Raw genomic sequence first — 18703 nt, 5'->3', positions numbered from 1 at the left:
AACGTGCAAGTTCGCCATTTGCGGATCGGCAGCTTGGTAACCATTACATGTCATAAACCTCATTTTAGGTCCGTATTGAAAAATTTTTAACAGTTCAACAATAATAAAGGTGTTTCAATTTATTCCACCTATTCAATACTTATATTTTCACTTATAGTTGTTACATAATTAAATTCTTAGTTACATGGGACATGTTTCGCCCTCAATTAAGGGCATCTTCAGCCTAAATACAATAATCAAAAATACAACTAAATTAAAAGTGGAAGTTAAATACAATCATCAAAAATACAACTAAAATAAAAAGTGGAAGTTTAGTCTGTTATTAAAATTCGGAACAATAAAAATGTGAAAAATGATAAAATAAAAAGATGCTAATGGAAAACTGTCTTATGATTAAACTATAATCTTGTCGGAGACTAAAACTTCTATTAAAATTCTAATTAAAACAGTTCATATAAAATATTGGAAAATCAAAGTGGTAGTAATAAAAAGCCAACGACATGAGGGCGTGTACACAAGCATAAACTTGATTGTCATGAATACAATCTTTTCAAGGCCGCTGATGAAATTCGTAGTAAGTAAGGCAGAAGCGTCTATTGAAAAATTGTAAGAGGCCGTTAGCACCGGTAGGTAATAAAATGGCTGAATCCTTGCCAGAAAATGTCAACAGATGCAGAAATAAGTTTTAACACCAGACTTAGAGCCAACAGACGGGCAGCAACCAACTCAACAGTAGTTAACAAATAACAACTTCCACTTACATAAAACTTATTTCTGCATCTGTTGACATTTTCTGGCAAGGATTCAGCCATTTTATTACCTACCGGTGCTAACAGCCTCTTACAATTTTTCAATAGACGCTTCTGCCTTACTTACTACGAATTTCATCAGCGGCCTTGAAAAGATTGTATTCATGACAATCAAGTTTATGCTTGTGTACACGCCCTCATGTCGTTGGCTTTTTATTACTACCACTTTGATTTTCCAATATTTTATATGAACTGTTTTAATTAGAATTTTAATAGAAGTTTTAGTCTCCGACAAGATAATAGTTTAATCATAAGACAGTTTTCCATTAGCATCTTTTTATTTTATCATTTTTCACATTTTTATTGTTCCGAATTTTAATAACAGACTAAACTTTTAACTTCCACTTTTTATTTTAGTTGTATTTTTGATGATTGTATTTAACTTCCACTTTTAATTTAGTTGTATTTTTGATTATTGTATTTAGGCTGAAGATGCCCTTAATTGAGGGCGAAACATGTCCCATGTAACTAAGAATTTAATTATGTAACAACTATAAGTGAAAATATAAGCTTGGTAACCAATCTGAAAGCTCCGATTTCGAACGAGGTTGCATTGACCGAGAGACGCTTGAAGATGTGGCAGTGGTAGTGTTGTTTCCTGTGGATTTTTGTAGATGCTACGCCACATGGAGCGAGCCTATATATGTGTGCGCATGCAACGAATTTCTCAGCTTGCTTGTTATGGAGTAATGGACGAAACATACTGTGCGTGCATGCTACGAGTTTATTTTTAATGTGCACGAGTTTGCGGTTAGGCCTACTGATCACTGATACTGAGGTTGCTGTTGAAGACGATTGCCACTGCAAAGTCTTTGCTGCACGAGTTCTTCACGGGTGCATTTCTGCACAATTACTGAGTCATGATGAGTGGTGCATTACTCGTTAATTCACATTCCCGGTGAGTTGTTGGTGGAAGATGCTACATGGTGTTTTTTTGTGAGTAAGACTATGGATTCCTCGCCAAAGAAATGCACATTATGGGCAGTCTTTTATATGTGAATTTTGGAGGTAATATGTTCTGCACAGAACTAATTACGACTTGATGGAAACATAGCCGAAGTGTTTATTACTTGCTCATTCTTCGAATAATACGACATCCTTGTCGTTATTTATTAACCCTGCAGCAGACATTTTACACTGTGGATGTGTATGCTTAGTAACAGAGTATAGTGAGGTGACTGGGTTTGTTTCTTTGTACAGTTATGGCATGTGGTAAGATTCCAAGGTGATGAAGCCACTGTGCTAATGAATTTAAGGTTAGGAAAGGACAGTCTTCATATCTGTAGGATAATCAATTTGAAGCTTGGCCTTCAGAATTATGTACAGTTGTGGCATATAGTTTGTAGATATGGTTTATAGGCTCATCACGTGATGATAATTGTTGGTTTCTGTTTTCTTTTTGGGAGTAAACTGATGTAGTGAAACTTGTGGTAAATATTTTATTAGTGGAGTGAGGAAAAACCTAGCATGCTACCTAAAGTTAATTTCAGGTGTAAATAGCAACAGGTAAGGTTGTAAAGTAAGTCTGGAGCCTCGTCAGCCTGATGACCGTCACCTTGGGAGAGGGAGTTGCTCGTTACTCAACAAATTATTCCTGTAATTGTTTTTGCAGGTGGCGCCCAATCTTGTTATTTATACTTATTTTAGTCACCATTTATCCATTTAATAATTTCAATTATTATTATTATTATTATTATTATTATTATTATTATTATTATTATTATTATTATTATTATTATTATTATTATTATTATTATTTCCGTATTATTATTATTTTTTCTGTGAGATTACTATTACTGTATTATCATACTTATTCAATTCAATTCTGCAATGCTTGTCGCTTGCATGATTGTAGTTAAATGTATGCATATATATGTATGTGTAGAATAACACTCCAGACATGTACAGTAAGAATTCCTGGATATCAGATGTTGGATATGACACTGCTATATTGTCCAATACTGCTGGCGATTCTGCCAAGTCATTGCTATGTCATGGCTACGTCATCGTGAGCATTTAGCGATGAGCTCAGATACTCAGTCCGCCCCAGGCTATTTCACCATTGTATGTAATATTTGTCGCGAGGTGGGAGTAAATGATAGATATTTCTGGAGATTACGTAGGTGCGTCAACCTAACGTCTATATAAGGTGGCTGCATATTGTAGCGTCAGTCATTATTCTACTGGAAGGAGAGGCACAGTTGGCCATTAAGTGAATGAAATGGAGAGGCCTCGGTCAGTAAACGGGAGTCAATACTTAAACGGAAGGTGAAGAGAGAAGAAGTGGATGGTGAACTGATGGAGTCATCGAGGGACACACTTACAAAGAAGTCATACCATACAGACTTACAAAGAGGTCATATGACATGGAGAAGAAGCAGTCACATGGATATATCACCAAATTAGGCATGACACATCTACAGTAAGCACCAGATTTAAGGAATACGTCGTAATTACACTCAAAGTGTTGAAGGTACAGTCAAGTGAAACAGTGAGGGATATATTTCGTATAAATTGTTAAATGTCCGGTCAAGAAGAATTCAACTTCATGCCTAGTTTCTTTCAGTTGCAATGTCATAATTTCATATTCTCATCTGTTTTATCGCAACAAGACTTACTATTTTTTATATATAATTTCAAGAATATATTTTGTTCAATCAAATTAATCTTTTGTTTCATGTATACAGTAAAATTTCTTAACCTCAAATTTAATGGGAAAACTGAACGCCAATCTCCTTATCCCAGAACTTATACGATATGTTGTCAAAAGTAAGCTTATTACCCCACACCCTGTTAGTTTAGTAATAAACATTCACATTTTGTACTATGATGCTGATGAACGTCTTTCAAAGTTCGAGAAGCGATTGGCAGAATTCCAAGCATGCTTGGAAGCCATGGCTGCTGGCGCGACCAGTGCTGCCAACCCCGGCGACGCACTAACCGGCCTCGCTTCAGAGTTCCAGGACTTTCGGGACACAATTTCAGAGGAATTAAGTGAAATGGAGGTAAGCCATCTACAGGAATGTCTCAACCAGCAGGACATTCTGATTGACGAGGCAAAGCAATATAGCAGAAGGAACTGCCTACTCCTTCATGTTGTTTGTGAGACCCCTGATGAGGACATCTATGCTGTGGCGCTGGGTACATTAAAAAAACTATCTGAACATCGAACTGTCTATAGACAGATCAATGTCATAGAAGAGGACAGCAGCTGAGGTTGTGTCCGCAGGAAATAGGTCGATCATAATTAAATTCTTCAGGCACCATGAAAGAGACAAATAAAAACGTACAAGTTCTGTTAAAAAAAAACCTTTATGACTATCATGTTTATAAGGAATCAACAATATTAGCGTGCCAAGCGAGCTCTTATCAATCACAACCTCTGATGTCCACAAGGAAAGAAGTATTGTGTAAAGCCCCGGACTCCTGGGGTATGAGACGGGTTTCGACGCAAGACGGCCGCATTATCGTTCATTTCGAAAATGGGAAAAGGTCCACATTAGTTCACCTAATGAATTGAACTTGCATATGAGGCAGTTAGGTGGATTATCAGAGTGATATGACCATTGTGATATGCCCACTAATTATTATTATTATTATTATTATTATTATTATTATTATTAATTTAGAGAAAGAAATTGTGTGTGTTAGTTTATATCTGTGTGGTAAGCTCATTTTACATTTTACTTAATTTGTTCTCCTACTGCATAGTTTCGTATGTTTCTTGACCAGTACAACGGTAATACCACTGACCTGCATTCCTATCCTCAGCCCCCACCCTCCCCTTCTCATTCGTCCCTACCACCTTCAATAGGACTTGTATTGCATGAGCAGCTCAGTAGTCACCCACAGTCGTTACATTGTTGCCACCTTAAATGGCCAGTCATTATTAGTTCATATCGAAAAGGTACAGGCTAATTTTGAAGTGAACAATGTACATATTATTGGAATCAGTGAAAGCCGGGTGCATACAGACATGCCGTCATCGGCAGCTAATCTTGACGGATACTTAATATTACGCCATGACCGTATTGGTGGGCTTCTACTTTATTACAGAAATGACCTAAAATGTAAGATAATTTCCACTTCTGACCCAAGACTTACATTGCGACCGGAATTTATGTTTGTAGAATTAGACTGCCATAAAAAGATATTAATAGGGATTGTATACAAGCTGCCTAAAATAAGACAGACTAATGATTTTGAAGAGGCATTAGCAAATCTTATCTCGGCATACGATAAGATAATCATGAGCGACTGTTAAACCGACCTTTTAAAGCAGACTAGTGACGCAAACAGTCTACTGAATTTATTTCTCGCTACAAACATGACGATTTTACCCCTCAACGCTGCTAACCACGTTCATTACTCGACCGCACAAGTCATCCCTTAATTGACCTTGTAACGAATCAACCTCAAAAAGTAATTAAGCACGGACAGATCCCTGCTCCTGGCATCCCTTCACATGACCTATTGTCCATGTGTTATTCTACACGAATACCAAAATACATACCACGCTATATTACAATATGAGACTTAGGACATATGGACCGGAATAAACGATGCCACGATGCATACAACTTGCCTTGGGATAGTATACGTAATTTTCAGAACACTAACTCTAAAGTAAACAAGTTCGAATCACCGGTACTAGAAATATTTGACAAGCACGCACCAAAGAAATAGGTAAGAATCACCCGCCATTCTTCCACATGGCTAATGGACGAGATAAGATCTGTTATGGCCAGTCATGACAAACTGTACAGACAATACAGACAGACTCATAGCACAGACATATTTGAAAAATTATCTTCAAGCGTCTATGGTGAGGCACTTTTTAAAAACACTTGGTCTTGAATAAAAAGTCTATGCAGTGTATATTCCAGTCTTCGGGTATTTGTTGTTTGTATTTTGTGATGATATCTCCTTAAATATTACTCATTATGTTATGGTAAAAGGCCGTGTTGACTGTTTGATTTGCGAATATTACCCTTTCTTTAGATTGTGGTGGAAGGATGTGTTGATTGTTTGAATTGCAAAAGTCCTTTGGTAGCTTCTCCGTTATATAAAATGGCGGTCTTCTAATTAGGGCAGCTTGCCTCACGATCTGCAACAGCAGGAGATCGTAATATATTAAAATATGGCATAAAATAGAAGAGCTCCGAATTTAAATAGATCGCGGGAAAAGGAATATATTGAAAATTGTGTTGTCTTAACTCACCTTAACTTTTTATTCATGCCACCTAGTGTTATTACGAAAAGTGTATCCCCACAGACGCTTTTAAATATAAATATATTGGCCTTCTTTCGTTGTGGTGATGAGGGGCACATCCATTCCATTGATGTTCGCTTCGTTTCGGGGGTGAAGTGGTGGACCCACATTTCGTCGCCTGTGACAATTCGCCGCAGAAACTCATTGCTGTCTGCGGCATAATGTTGCAAAAATGCCAGGGAGGATTGGAAACGTCCTTCGTGCTCATCGGTGAGAAGATGTGGGACCCATCTTTGACACAGCTTATGATATCAAAAGGTCCTTGTGGAGAATGGCGAACACACTGCCATACGACATGTTCAGCTGCGTCGCGATTTCTCTCAGTTTAATGCGCCGGTTCTGTCTAATGATCGCATTCACACTGTTGACCTTTGCACGGGTCCTGGACGTTGCGGGCCTGCCTTCGCAATGGTTGTCCGTGATATCCGTGCGTCCGGCTTTGAATTGCTGACACCACTTTACGATATCTTGCCAAGAAATGGCCCGCTCCCCATACACAGCACTAATTTCATGATGAATGTCCATGCAATTCTTTCCTTTGGCCCATAGGAATCTGATTGTCGCACGCACCTCATATTTGGAGTGAACGTCCAGTTGACGCGCCATTGCATTTGGCCGCTATTCACACAATACTAGACGAGACACCACAGCGGCCTGCCTAACAGACCTGTGGGCAGTGTATGTCTCCTTCTCCGCTGTGCCCACGTTGGCCCTGACATACAGCGCGCTGCTGCAGCGCGTTAGTGCAACTAATCTTATGATCCACCTACGTATATCTTCAATCTGCAATATGATGCTCATATATCACCTTATTATAAGGAGCAGTCGTGGCTTCGAGTGCATCAGCACCGTGAACTTCACATATTATCGCTTCTGCATAAAATACTTTCCAATAATACTCCCGACTATCTGTCTTTAACTTTTTCTTACCTCTCGTCCTATCATGACCACAATACAAGATCTGGCTCCTCCCTGGCCATACCTATAAACTGCACTGCTGTTTACAACTGCTCCTTCATAATCTCTGTGTTCAGGTCATGGAATTTGCTACCTGCAAACATTAGAGACAATCCCTCTCATCGCAAGTTTAAAGTGGCTTGCCACGAGCATTTGCTGAGTAAATCCCACTGACTTGCTGGATAATTGTTGAGAAGATATGAATGAGATGAATGAATGCATTACTGTAGTTATGTCATTTAAGTGTACTTTATTTTGTGTATTTTAAAATTAAGGATTCTATTATTATTATCATTATTATTATTATTTGTTTCATTTGTGTTTGTAATTATGTAAATGTATACTCGTCTAGTGGTTAAGTGTAAGAGAGGGCCTTGAGCCCTAACTTCACCACCAATAAGGGCATTATCTATCTACAGTATCAATCTATCTATCTATCTATCTATTAAAAATCCTGCGTTATCTGTTTCACGAAGAAATGATTCCCACATCATCCGTCCAGAAATTTCAGTCCCAAACCAAACCAAACCCCATGGCTCAACAGCCTTGAAGGGCTTGAAAGGTTTTGTGTGGTCAGCACGACGGATCCTCTCTGCTGTTATTCTTGGCTTTCTAGACCGGCGCTGCTGTCTCGTCAGATAGCTCATCAATTATAATCACGTAGTATGAGGGGACCTCGAACCAGCTCTCAGATGCAGGTACAAATCCCTGACCTGGCCGGGAATTGAACCTAGGGCCTCTGGGTAAGAGGCAGGCATGCTACCCCTACCGCGGGGCCAGCTGAAATTTCAGTCCCATCAATACTAAATGAAGCAAGAAACAATTGCTCACGAAAGGTTGGGTTTGACATACCTGAGGATTTTCGCCTTAACGTCCTGTCATTGTATTAATTAGAGCAAGTACTGGGAATGTAAGTAAAATAAACTTGTGTCCTCATCCCGAGGTGATGTAGCTCTCTTCAGGCACACCCTCCATTGGAGGTGAGCTGCATGTACCATTTTAACCAAATACTAGCCCTCCTGATACTCTTAAATTTCTGGCAGTACCGGGACATCCGAGGATGGCAGCTAATAGTGCTAACCATTACTCTACTGAAGTGGACAACTGGGAAAGTGATCAGAGGTGATCTTGCTGGGACCGTTGCATTTGCCTGGAACTGTTTGAGGGAAAGCAGGAAATCATAAAGCAGAGTACCCATAATAGTTGGAAGGACACACAGTGCATTCCAAAAGCTCTACCTATGGACAGAACGATCAAACGTTCATACTTGTAAAAAAAATCCACAGTTAAGATGTTTAATTTTTACAGACTTTTTACAACTGTCTCGCCAAGCAGAATTTTGTCTCAGTACATTAATCGCTGGGCTTTCATAAAGGAATGAAACTTGCTCCTTTCTAACGAGAGTCTAGTGCTTTAATAACCGAGATTGATAGCTCCAGTTGCTTAAGTGCGGCCAGTATCCAGTATTCAGAAGATGGTGGGTTCGAACCCCACTGTCGGCAACCCTGAAGATGGTTTCTGTGGTTTCTCATTTTCACACCAAGCAAATGCTGTACCTTAATATAGAATAGAATATACTTATCATCAACAGGGTGTCCCAATTACAGATGATGTAACAGAAAATTAAATAAAAAATTAAATAATATATACAGGGTTATTCTAAATGATTGTCGGGGTTTCGTGATTTTTTCTTTCTTTCGAAAACATGGAAAACGTACCATTTTTATTGTTGCAGTAACGGTTAGACAAACTCTCAAAGTTTTGTTTTGCATCAACTGTAGTACATAAGTTCCACCAGATGGCAGTAATAGCAGTGTTTAACAAAATGGCTGTTAGCAATAAGGAGAAAGCTTTTTGTACTCTTGAATTTCATCAACTTATCCATAACCAGAGTCCAGCGTCATTTTTGGACAAAATACACGAAGGAGTCTCCTTCCGACAACTCTATTCGCAGATGGTATGCACAATTTGTGGATACAGGTTGTTTGTGCAAAGGGAAAAGCAGTGGACGTCCCGCTGTGTCAGAAGCGGATGTGAATCGGATTAGGGGCATTTATCTCCGTAGTCCTAAGAAATCAACTACGAGATGTAGCAAGGAACTGCAGGCCACAGTATGGCGTGTGTTATGAAGGCGCCTAAAGGTAAAGCCATATCGCCTACAATCGCTTCAAGCTCTAACAGCTAATGACAAAGGTCTACGTTTTAACTTTTGCATGGCACTGCAGGAACGGATTGAAGATGATGATGGTTTTCTTGACAGAGTAGTTTTCAGTGACGAAGCTACTTTTCATGTGAGTGGAAAGGTAAACAAACAAAACGTTCACATTTGGGGTGCAACGAACCCCCACTGTTATGTGGAACATGTGCGAGACTCTCCTAAGGTAAATGTGATCTGTGCCGTTTCAAACACGAAGGTCTATGGCCCATTCTTCTTCAATGAACAGACAGTAACACGACTGACTTACCTGGACATGCTCACAAAATGGCTGTTACCCCAGTTGAGTGACGACAGGGATGATTATGTGATGTAACAGGATGGTGCACCACCTCATTTCCACAGGGAGGATAGAGCATTTTTAAACCAAGAACTTCCACAACGATGGATGGGACGCGGAACGGAAAGTGATCTGATGCTCTTACCCTTTCCACCACGTTCACCAGATTTTACACCATGCGATTTCTTACTGTAGGGATATGTTAAAGATCAGGTATTTGTTCCTCCTCTACCGGTGGATATTCAGGAAGTGAAGCAGTGCATCCAAGCCGCCTTCGAAAGCATCACCGCTGCCATGTTGACTCGTGTGTGGGAAGAGATGGACTATCGAGTAGATGTGTGTAGAGTGACACAAGGCGCACATATCGAGCATTTGTAATGTATATCAAAATAACTTTATGGGTTACAGTACACAATAAAACAAGATTCATATTCCAACGTCAATTGCACCGTGAGTTATGAATTCTTGTAACCCCGACAATCATTTTGAATAACCCTGTATATACAAATGTACATATATTGAACCATACTGTTCATGATGAGAAAGGCGATATGTAACGCAATTATTACGTTGCACAATAGGACACATTGATTACTGGCGTGAAGCCAGATTGGACGCAGGAGCATGGATGCAGTCCGCAAGTACGGGTGTGGCACTGTATGTGTGAGACAGAAGATGTGTCATAGTAGGACAGGAATATGTGGATCTTGTTTGGGGAACTATCATGCCACCTTAACGAAACTTAAAGCGGCAAGAAACAGGCTTGTCACTTCGCGGAATCGAGCGATATCTACTCTCCCTGAATGCTCTTAGGGAAGATAAAAAGATAACAATGATCCTCAGAATTTTAGGATCATTACGATATGTCTAATGCCATTAATATGTAATGAATTTTATAATTCCGTATTAGCGTGCAAACCGTGGGAAACCGTCAAGTATCTGCATACCAATCTTAAGTGTGTTTCCTGGTAAGTCCCCTGGTGTGGCTTGGCTTTGTGCTCACTATAAGAACTGGGTGATCTGGAGGGAGGTATATAATTCTGTGGCAAGATTTACTTCTGTGCATGTCGTGAGTCCATCCGCCTGTTTCAATAATTGCGCCATTAATTTTGCTTAGGACAAAGACTGTGCTTACCGTAGTGCGGTTGCGCTAGGATTTATTTAGCGGATAAGTGATCTATAAACTTTTAGTAACTGTTCAATCGAATGATTGCATTCAGACGCTTTACAGTGCGGTCATGAGTGTATAATCATCCGACTGAAGACAATGCTGTACGCATCGACTTCATCATAGAAGCAGTACGGGCAACCGTGTAAATATATAACAATGTGCGGTATAAGTGGAGGTACAGACTAAAGCCATTAATGTTATTCCCACTAGACTTACGTGTGTGAATAAGTTGAGCAATAGGTAATGACAATTTTGTTCGACAGATTAGGCTATTGATTTCAGCTTACAGTTTAAGTTAGCCTACACACACATTCGTGCGCAGTTAAGCAGTCGACGGAGAACAATGATGTTTAGCTTTGCAGATCGCCAGTAACTGATTTTAGGCCTGTGAAATTGAGTAGATGTGCCAGTAGTGCCGTGCTATCAAATAATTAGGCATTTAATTGCAGTGAAGACCTGTATCAAGTTCAAGAACTGGTAAGCACAAGACCTTCCAACCTTAACATCAAGAAGACGACCTCACGATGGGGCCATCTACGGAGACAGGACCAAGAGGATCGACCCAGGATGACAGCTCCATCATGATGGGCTAAAAAGGAGTAGCCATGTCCAGAAGGAGGAAGCAGAGAGGTCATCAGCAATGAGCTAAGTGAACAAGTATTTTGGCGTGTGTTAGGGGTAGTAATGATTTCGCAGACAGCTGTTTGTTTAATTATGTAGATAAGATTTTAGTTAAGCCCTTTTAGCAATTGTGTAATATAGTTAAGATGCTAGTTTAGCCCTTCGGGCAGCTGTGTAATATAGTTATGATGTTAAGCAAGCCCATCAGGCAACCTAATGATATGAGATTGAGTAAGCTTTTATGGCGACTAGGCAACTTCCACAGAACTACTGCATGGGGGAATTGTATAGCTAGTTATGATTTATGGGAAATGTGGGAGCTAGGCGTAACATAGGATTGTCTCTAGGGAAATATTCTAGTTTATTCTTTATGCATGTTAACATAATCAGTTGTAAATGTCTTCAAAAAGGAAAGTTCTGATATTTTAAGACGATGTCTGGGAAGATAGTAAAATGTTAGTTAAATTTATGCCAGGATGTGCAAGATTTACATGCATGATTTTCAGTGATTTGGGCTAGCTATGTGTAAGCTGTTGCAACGTCGGAACAGAAAGATCATCTAAATTTACGACAGAGTTTTTCCACCACTACGCACTCGACTTGAACCTGGGACTCAAGGATGAGATGTTGCGCCGTATGAAAGATGCGCCATAGTGTTTGTGATGAATTAGTATATGACAGTACTCTTATTTAATGAAGCAGACCCGAGATATGGTCAGGCGCCTGAGCCTTTGTATTTATGAAAGAGAATAAGCCCTTGTGCGTGTCAGGGAATGGCTTTGCGAGCCCCATATGCCTGCTCTTGTAGGAGTGGAAGATTAAGAGTCCAGGTCTTGTCGAGGCAGCATCAGTTGGGTGGAAACTAGGTCGAGCCGGTGTGTTTGGTTTTTTTTTTTTTTTCTTGCTGGAAGGGGAGAGCTCCTCACCCCACTCCAAATGTCAATGGCATAGTCAACACCCAGGCAGGGGAGACCTTTCATCTTAGAAGTCTGCATGTGAAATATTTCCTTTTGTTTTTAAAAGTGCTTTTATTCCAGGTGACAGATTTAATGTCCAACTGTTGGCATCATTGTGTGTGTTTATTTGTGCTGTTCATGTGTGTCATATTGTCTTATGCTTGTCGTTTAGAAAGTGATGTAACACGCAAGTTACTAGGGGTCGAGAGTTCATACTCCTCTGTGTTTGTGGGAGCGCACCCACAGTCACCTCTATGCTTTTGGTGGGAGTAATCAGTCCTGTGTTATGTACATTTGTATATACATCCTGTATGTAAGGGAACTTTCTAGTGTTAATTATTGATCTGTGAAGCGTTACTAGTCTTAACACTACAATTAATTTATTTTATGCCATGGTGTTGTACACCGAGGGCTTGTTCACGTTTAGCTTAGATTTCAAATGGTGAAGCAACATCCCAAAGACTCAATGTGTTGTTTATGTTATTGCCGTTTGTTGGCATTTACTGCACTTGCTTTTAGTGCATTGGATCATGTAAATACTGAGTTTTTAATATATATTTTTACTGTGCTTTTGCTTATTAAATTGGTTGATCATAAGTCGCTCCTCATTTACGCAAATACAATGCAAATTCCTGTCCATTTAGATCTTTAAGATCCTTGTAGTTGCATATTTTGGCCACCGGACCGTACCCGTGTTCGCCGGCTGCTAGGCGGTGCATTCTGGACAGGAATAACAGGTAAGTAATCGAACCCCCCATACTCACTTAACTTACCCATTCACTTATGCCCTTGTAGGTTATAATATATACTGTATATATTTGTATATATATCTTCACATGTTTTCCACAGACTATTCACATAATTTAAAAAATGATCACGTTCCACCATTGAGAAGAGCTTTCCTAAGTGCAGTGGAAGGGTGGTGAAAAATGTTGAATGAACATTCCAGCTGATTTATAGTTCTAAGGGCTTGTATGAGCCAAGAGTTTTCATGTGTTACTGTCCTACATTTGGGCAGACGGAGTGTACATTTCTGCCTTATTCGCCTGCTTGGAACATGAAGTGGACATCAACCCTAGTATAGCCAGACAGTCCACTTTATTCTTCAAGCATTTAATTGCTAACATTGCGTTTGCACATTTTCAGCGCACTGCCAGCGTATTCATTCCAAGAATTTTTACAAATTCTTCATACCTGCTTGAAGAGAGTGGTAAGCCCAGGAATCCAAAACTAATCCACTTCATGAACATTATCTGAACTCTCTTAAGATGGCATATGTGGCCTTTCTGAAAGAGGAACTACACCTCACAACCATACCCGAGAGGGGGTCTCACCAGGGAACAAAACAGTGTTTTGGCCCATGCAATATTACTGAAATCTTTATAATTTCTTTTGACAAACCAGAGTAGTCTGAAAGATTTCTTTATATTATTGATGTTTGTAGGTTACTGTAGTCACGTCCTAGTTCGTGAACCATGGGCAACGGCTGAGCGGCCTAGTAAGTGGTCCTGAGAGTCGGGATACCAGTTGCTATGGAATGGGAGTGGGCATCTCAGACATATTCTGAGCCGTGGCCCTCCTTGTGCTCAGGCGGCTAGGACTATACAATTCACCGGTGGTCCATAACCCGTTAGAGGAGAGATCCTCACTTGGACTATGTGCAAGTAGGGCAGCATCCTGCTTCATGAATTTACCGAGCTCAGAACACTTTAAGCAAGCCTCGGACCTATGGGAGTGGTGGAGTCCCACTCCCATTTGACAGGTGAGGGACTCCTTGGAAACAACTTGGCGAACGAAATGGAATTCGGTGGGGAGCTATCAATATTAATGGAGCTTATGGAAGAAACAAGGTAGAACTGGCTGAGTCAGCAAAGAGGATGCATCTGGATGTGCTAGGAGTAAGTGATATTCGGGTAAGGGGAGATAATGAGGAAGAGATAGGAGATTATAAAGTGTACTTGACGGGCGTTAGAAAGGGAAGGGCAGAGTCTGGGGTAGGGCTCTTTATCAGGAATACCATTGCACGCAACACAGTATCTGTTAGGCACGTAAATGAGCGAATGATGTGGGTAGATTTGTCAGTGGGAAGAATTAGGACAAGAATTGTGTCCGTGTATTCACCATGTGAGGGTGCAGATGAGGATGAAGTTGACAAGTTTTATGAAGCATTGAGTGACATCGTGGTAAGGGTCAACAGCAAGGATAGAATAGTGCTAATGGGCGATTTCAATGCGAGAGTTGGGAATAGAACTGAAGGATACGAAAGGGTGATTGGTAAATGTGGGGAAGATATGGAAGCTAATGGGAATGGGAAGCGTTTGCTGGACTTCTGTGCTAGTATGGGTTTAGCTGTTACGAATACATTCTTCAAACATAAGGCTATTCACCGCTACACATGGGAGGCTAGGCGTACCAGATCCATAATAGACTATATCTTAACAGACTTTGAATTTAGGAAATCTGTTAGGAATGTACGAGTTTTTCGCGGATTTTACGATGATACAGACCACTATCTGATCTGTAGTGAACTGAGTATCTCTAGGCCTAGGGTAGAGAAAGTGAAATCTGTCTGCAAACGAATAAGGGTAGAAAATCTCCAGGACAAGGAAATTAGACAGAAGTACGTGGATATGATTAGTGAGAAGTTTCGAACAGTAGACAGTAAGCAGGTTCAGGATATAGAAAGTGAATGGGTGGCATACAGGGATGCTGTAGTAGAAACAGCAAGGGAATGCCTAGGAACAACTGTTTGTAAAGATGGGAAAAGGCGAACATCTTGGTGGAATGATGAAGTGAGAGCAGCCTGTAAACGTAAAAAGAAGGCTTCACAGAAATGGCTCCAAACAAGGGCCGAGGCAGACAGGGATTGGTACGTAGATGAAAGAAATAGAGCAAAACAAATAGTTGTTGAATCCAAAAAGAAGTCATGGGAAGATTTTGGTAATAACCTGGAAAGGCTAGGTCAAGCAGCAGGGAAACCTTTCTGGATAGTAATAAAGAATCTTAGAAAGGGAGGGAAAAAGGAAATGAACAGTGTTTTGAGTAATTCAGGTGAACTCATAATAGATACCAGGTAATCACTGGAGAGGTGGAAGGGAATATTTTGAACATCTTCTCAATGAAAAACGAAATCATCATGGTGGTGTTGCAAACAGCCAAGCTCATGGGGAGGAGGAAAATGATGTTGGTGAAATTATGCTTGAGGAAGTGGAAAGAATAGTAAATAAACTCCATTGTCATAAGGCAGCAGGAATAGATGAAATTAGACCTGAAATGGTGAAGTATAGTGGGAAGGCAGGGATGAAATGGCTTCATAGAGTAGTACAATTAGCGTGGAGTGTTGGTAAGGTACCTTCAGATTGGACAAAAGCAGTAATTGCACCTATCTATAAGCAAGGGAACAGGAAGGATTGCAACAACTATCGAGGCATCTCATTGATTAGTGTACCAGGCAAAGTATTCACTGGCATCCTGGAAGGAAGGGTTCGATCAGTCATTGAGAGGAAGTTGGATGAAAACCAGTGTGGTTTCAGACCACAGAGAGGCTGTCAGGATCAGATTTTCAGTATGCACCAGGTAATTGAAAAATGCTACGAGAGGAATAGGCAGTTGTGTTTATGTTTCGTAGATCTAGAGAAAGCATATGACAGGGTACCGAGGGAAAAGATGTTCGCCATACTGGGGGACTATGGAATTAAAGGTAGATTATTAAAATCAATCAAAGGCATTTATGTTGACGATTGGGCTTCAGTGAGAATTGATGGTAGAATGAGTTCTTGGTCCAGGGTACTTACAGGAGTTAGACAAGGCTGTAATCTTTCACCTTTGCTGTTCGTAGTTTACATGGATCATCTGCTGAAAGGTATAAAATGGCAGGGAGGGATTCAGTTAGGTGGAAATGTAGTAAGCAGTTTGGCCTATGCTGACGACTTGGTCGTAATGACAGACTGTGCCGAAAGCCTGCAGTCTAATATCTTGGAACTTGAAAATAGGCGCAATGAGTATGGTATGAAAATTAGCCGTTCGAAGACTAAATTGATGTCAGTAGGTAAGAAATTCAACAGAACTGAATGTCAGATTGGTGATACAAACCTAGAACAAGTCGATAATTTCAAGTATTTAGGTTATGTGTTCTCCCAGGATGGTAATATGGTAAGTGAGATTGAATCAGGGTGTAGTAAAGCTAATGCTGTGAGCTCGCAGTTGTGATCAGCAGTATTCTGTAAGAAGGAAGTCAGTTCCCAGACGAAACTATCTTTACATCGGTCTGTTTTCAGACCAACTTTGCTTTACGGGAGCGAAAGCTGGGTGGACTCAGGATATCTTATTCATAAGTTAGAATTAACAGACATGATAGTAGCAAGAATGATTGTTGGTACAAACATGTGGGAACAATGGCAGGAGGGTACTCAGAATGAGGAGATAAAGTCCAATTAGGAATGAACTTGATGGATGAAGTTGTACGCATAAACTGGCTTCAGTGGTGGGGTCATGTGAGGCGAATGGAGGAGGATAGGTTACCTAGGAGACTAATGGACTCTGTTATGGAGGGTAAGAGAAGTAGAGGGAGACCAAGGCGACGATGGTTAGACTCAGTTTCTAACGATTTAAAGATAAGAGGTATAGAACTAAATGAGGCCACAACACTAGTTGCAAATCGAGGATTGTGGCAACGTTTAGTAAATTATCAGAGGCTTGCAGACTGAACGCTGTAAGGCATAACAGTCTATAATGATAATGTATGTATGTATGTATGTATGTATGTATGTATGTATGTATTTATGTATTTCTCGAAGGATAAGCCACTCCTGTTACTATGAATTAAACCTAGGCCATTGAACTCCTCCACATGAAATGAAATGTCATATGGCTTTTAGTGCCAGGATATCCCATGATGGGTTCAGCTCACCAAAGTGCAGGTCTTTCTATCTTTCACCCGTAAGCGACCTGCGAGTCATAATGAGGATGAAATGATGATGAATACAACACATACACCCAGCCCCCGTGCCGTAGGAATTAACCAATTAAGGTTAAAATCCCCGACCCGGCCGGGAATCGAACCCGGGACCCTCTGAACCAAAGGCCAGTACACTGACCGTTCAGCCAACGAGTCGGACACTACTCCACATGATTTAGACATTCTCCACTGATTTTATATCTGTAAAATACAGGTGTTAATTTTCGAGAAAATAACATGACATCACACGTAACTTTTTTTACTCTGAGGGACCACTTATCACACCACTCGTATATTTGCTTTAAATCTTCTTGTAGATAAACGCCCTCACTGTCTTCTATGACTTTGTATAGTTTCAAGTCGTCAGCATACGAGAGACATTCACTGCTCTGAACGACTGTAGTAATGTCATTTAGAAGCAAAACAAATAGAAGACACCCTAACAGTGATCCATATGGGACGCCAGATGAAGGTTGGTAGGGGAGAGAGATCAATCAAACCCTTGGACTTGACAAAACATATTCATTTTGTCAAGTAACTCTTCAGCTACTCGAAAATACTCCCAGACACTCCATACGCTAACAACGTCTGCAACAAGGCCTTGTGTTGTAACGAGTCACAGGCTTCGGAGAAATCAGTATGTATCACATCAACCTGTTTACCTTTGTCCAATGCATCTGAAATTGAAAATAAATAAACTACCAGATTGGTAACAATTGACCTGGTTTTAACGAATCCACGCTGTGATGGGTCTATGTACTGACCAAAAGAGTCGTACAGGCGATTATATATGACTTTCTCCCCCACCTACGATAAAAGTGAAAGCAACACTACTAGTTTATAATTATCGAATGACACCGTATCACCTTTCTTGAAGATAAGGATTACCTAACACTTTTTTCACTCAGCTGGAAAGCACCCACACTTAAATGATTTATTTATAATTTCACATAGTGGAATTGCCAGTTGGGAGCACATTCACGGAGGACGATGTCAGGTATCTCGTCAGGCCCACATGATTTGTTAATAACTATTGATGACAGGATTCCTGTCCCTTCTACCACAGATGTTTGAACGGACACAGGATCCATTGATAATTGGGGAGTAAAAGTTACACTGCAGGACTCGGAAGGAGAATGGTACTTTGCAAAAGTTTACGCAAATGTGTTTAGAATTTTATCTTTTTCGTGGATTTCCGTTTTGTTTATTAGCATAGTGGGAAGCAGACAGAAAGATTCTATTTTATTATTAATGGAATTCCAAAAGTGCTTAGGGCGTGTGATGATATCTTCTACCGAACTAATGTAGTCCCTGTACTTAGTACGCTGCAGTTTTCTTACATTCACCTCATAACGTGGAAAACTGCACAGTCACACTCTTGGCTTGATCTTTTGAATTTCCTTCTCACCCTTTCTTCAGTTTCTGGATTAGTTCTGAGTCATACCAAGATTGATATTTTCTGACG

The 18703-nt window shown here is 40.3% G+C and overlaps 1 protein-coding gene and 1 pseudogene across 1 annotated transcript in view; one reads left to right on the top strand and one right to left on the bottom strand.

Annotated features, from left to right (window-relative positions):
* Nucleotides 1-18703, bottom strand: part of Sara (Smad anchor for receptor activation) — a 431539-nt gene that overhangs the window by 30220 nt on the left and 382616 nt on the right. The window lies entirely within an intron of this gene.
* LOC137498588 (uncharacterized) lies at nt 9252-9911 on the top strand (annotated as a pseudogene).

Source organism: Anabrus simplex, chromosome 2 (assembly GCF_040414725.1).
Source record: "Anabrus simplex isolate iqAnaSimp1 chromosome 2, ASM4041472v1, whole genome shotgun sequence".
NCBI classification, from domain to species: domain Eukaryota; kingdom Metazoa; phylum Arthropoda; class Insecta; order Orthoptera; family Tettigoniidae; genus Anabrus; species Anabrus simplex.
The sequence above is the reverse complement of the archived record's forward strand: the minus strand, read 5'-3'. Positions and strand labels throughout refer to the sequence as shown.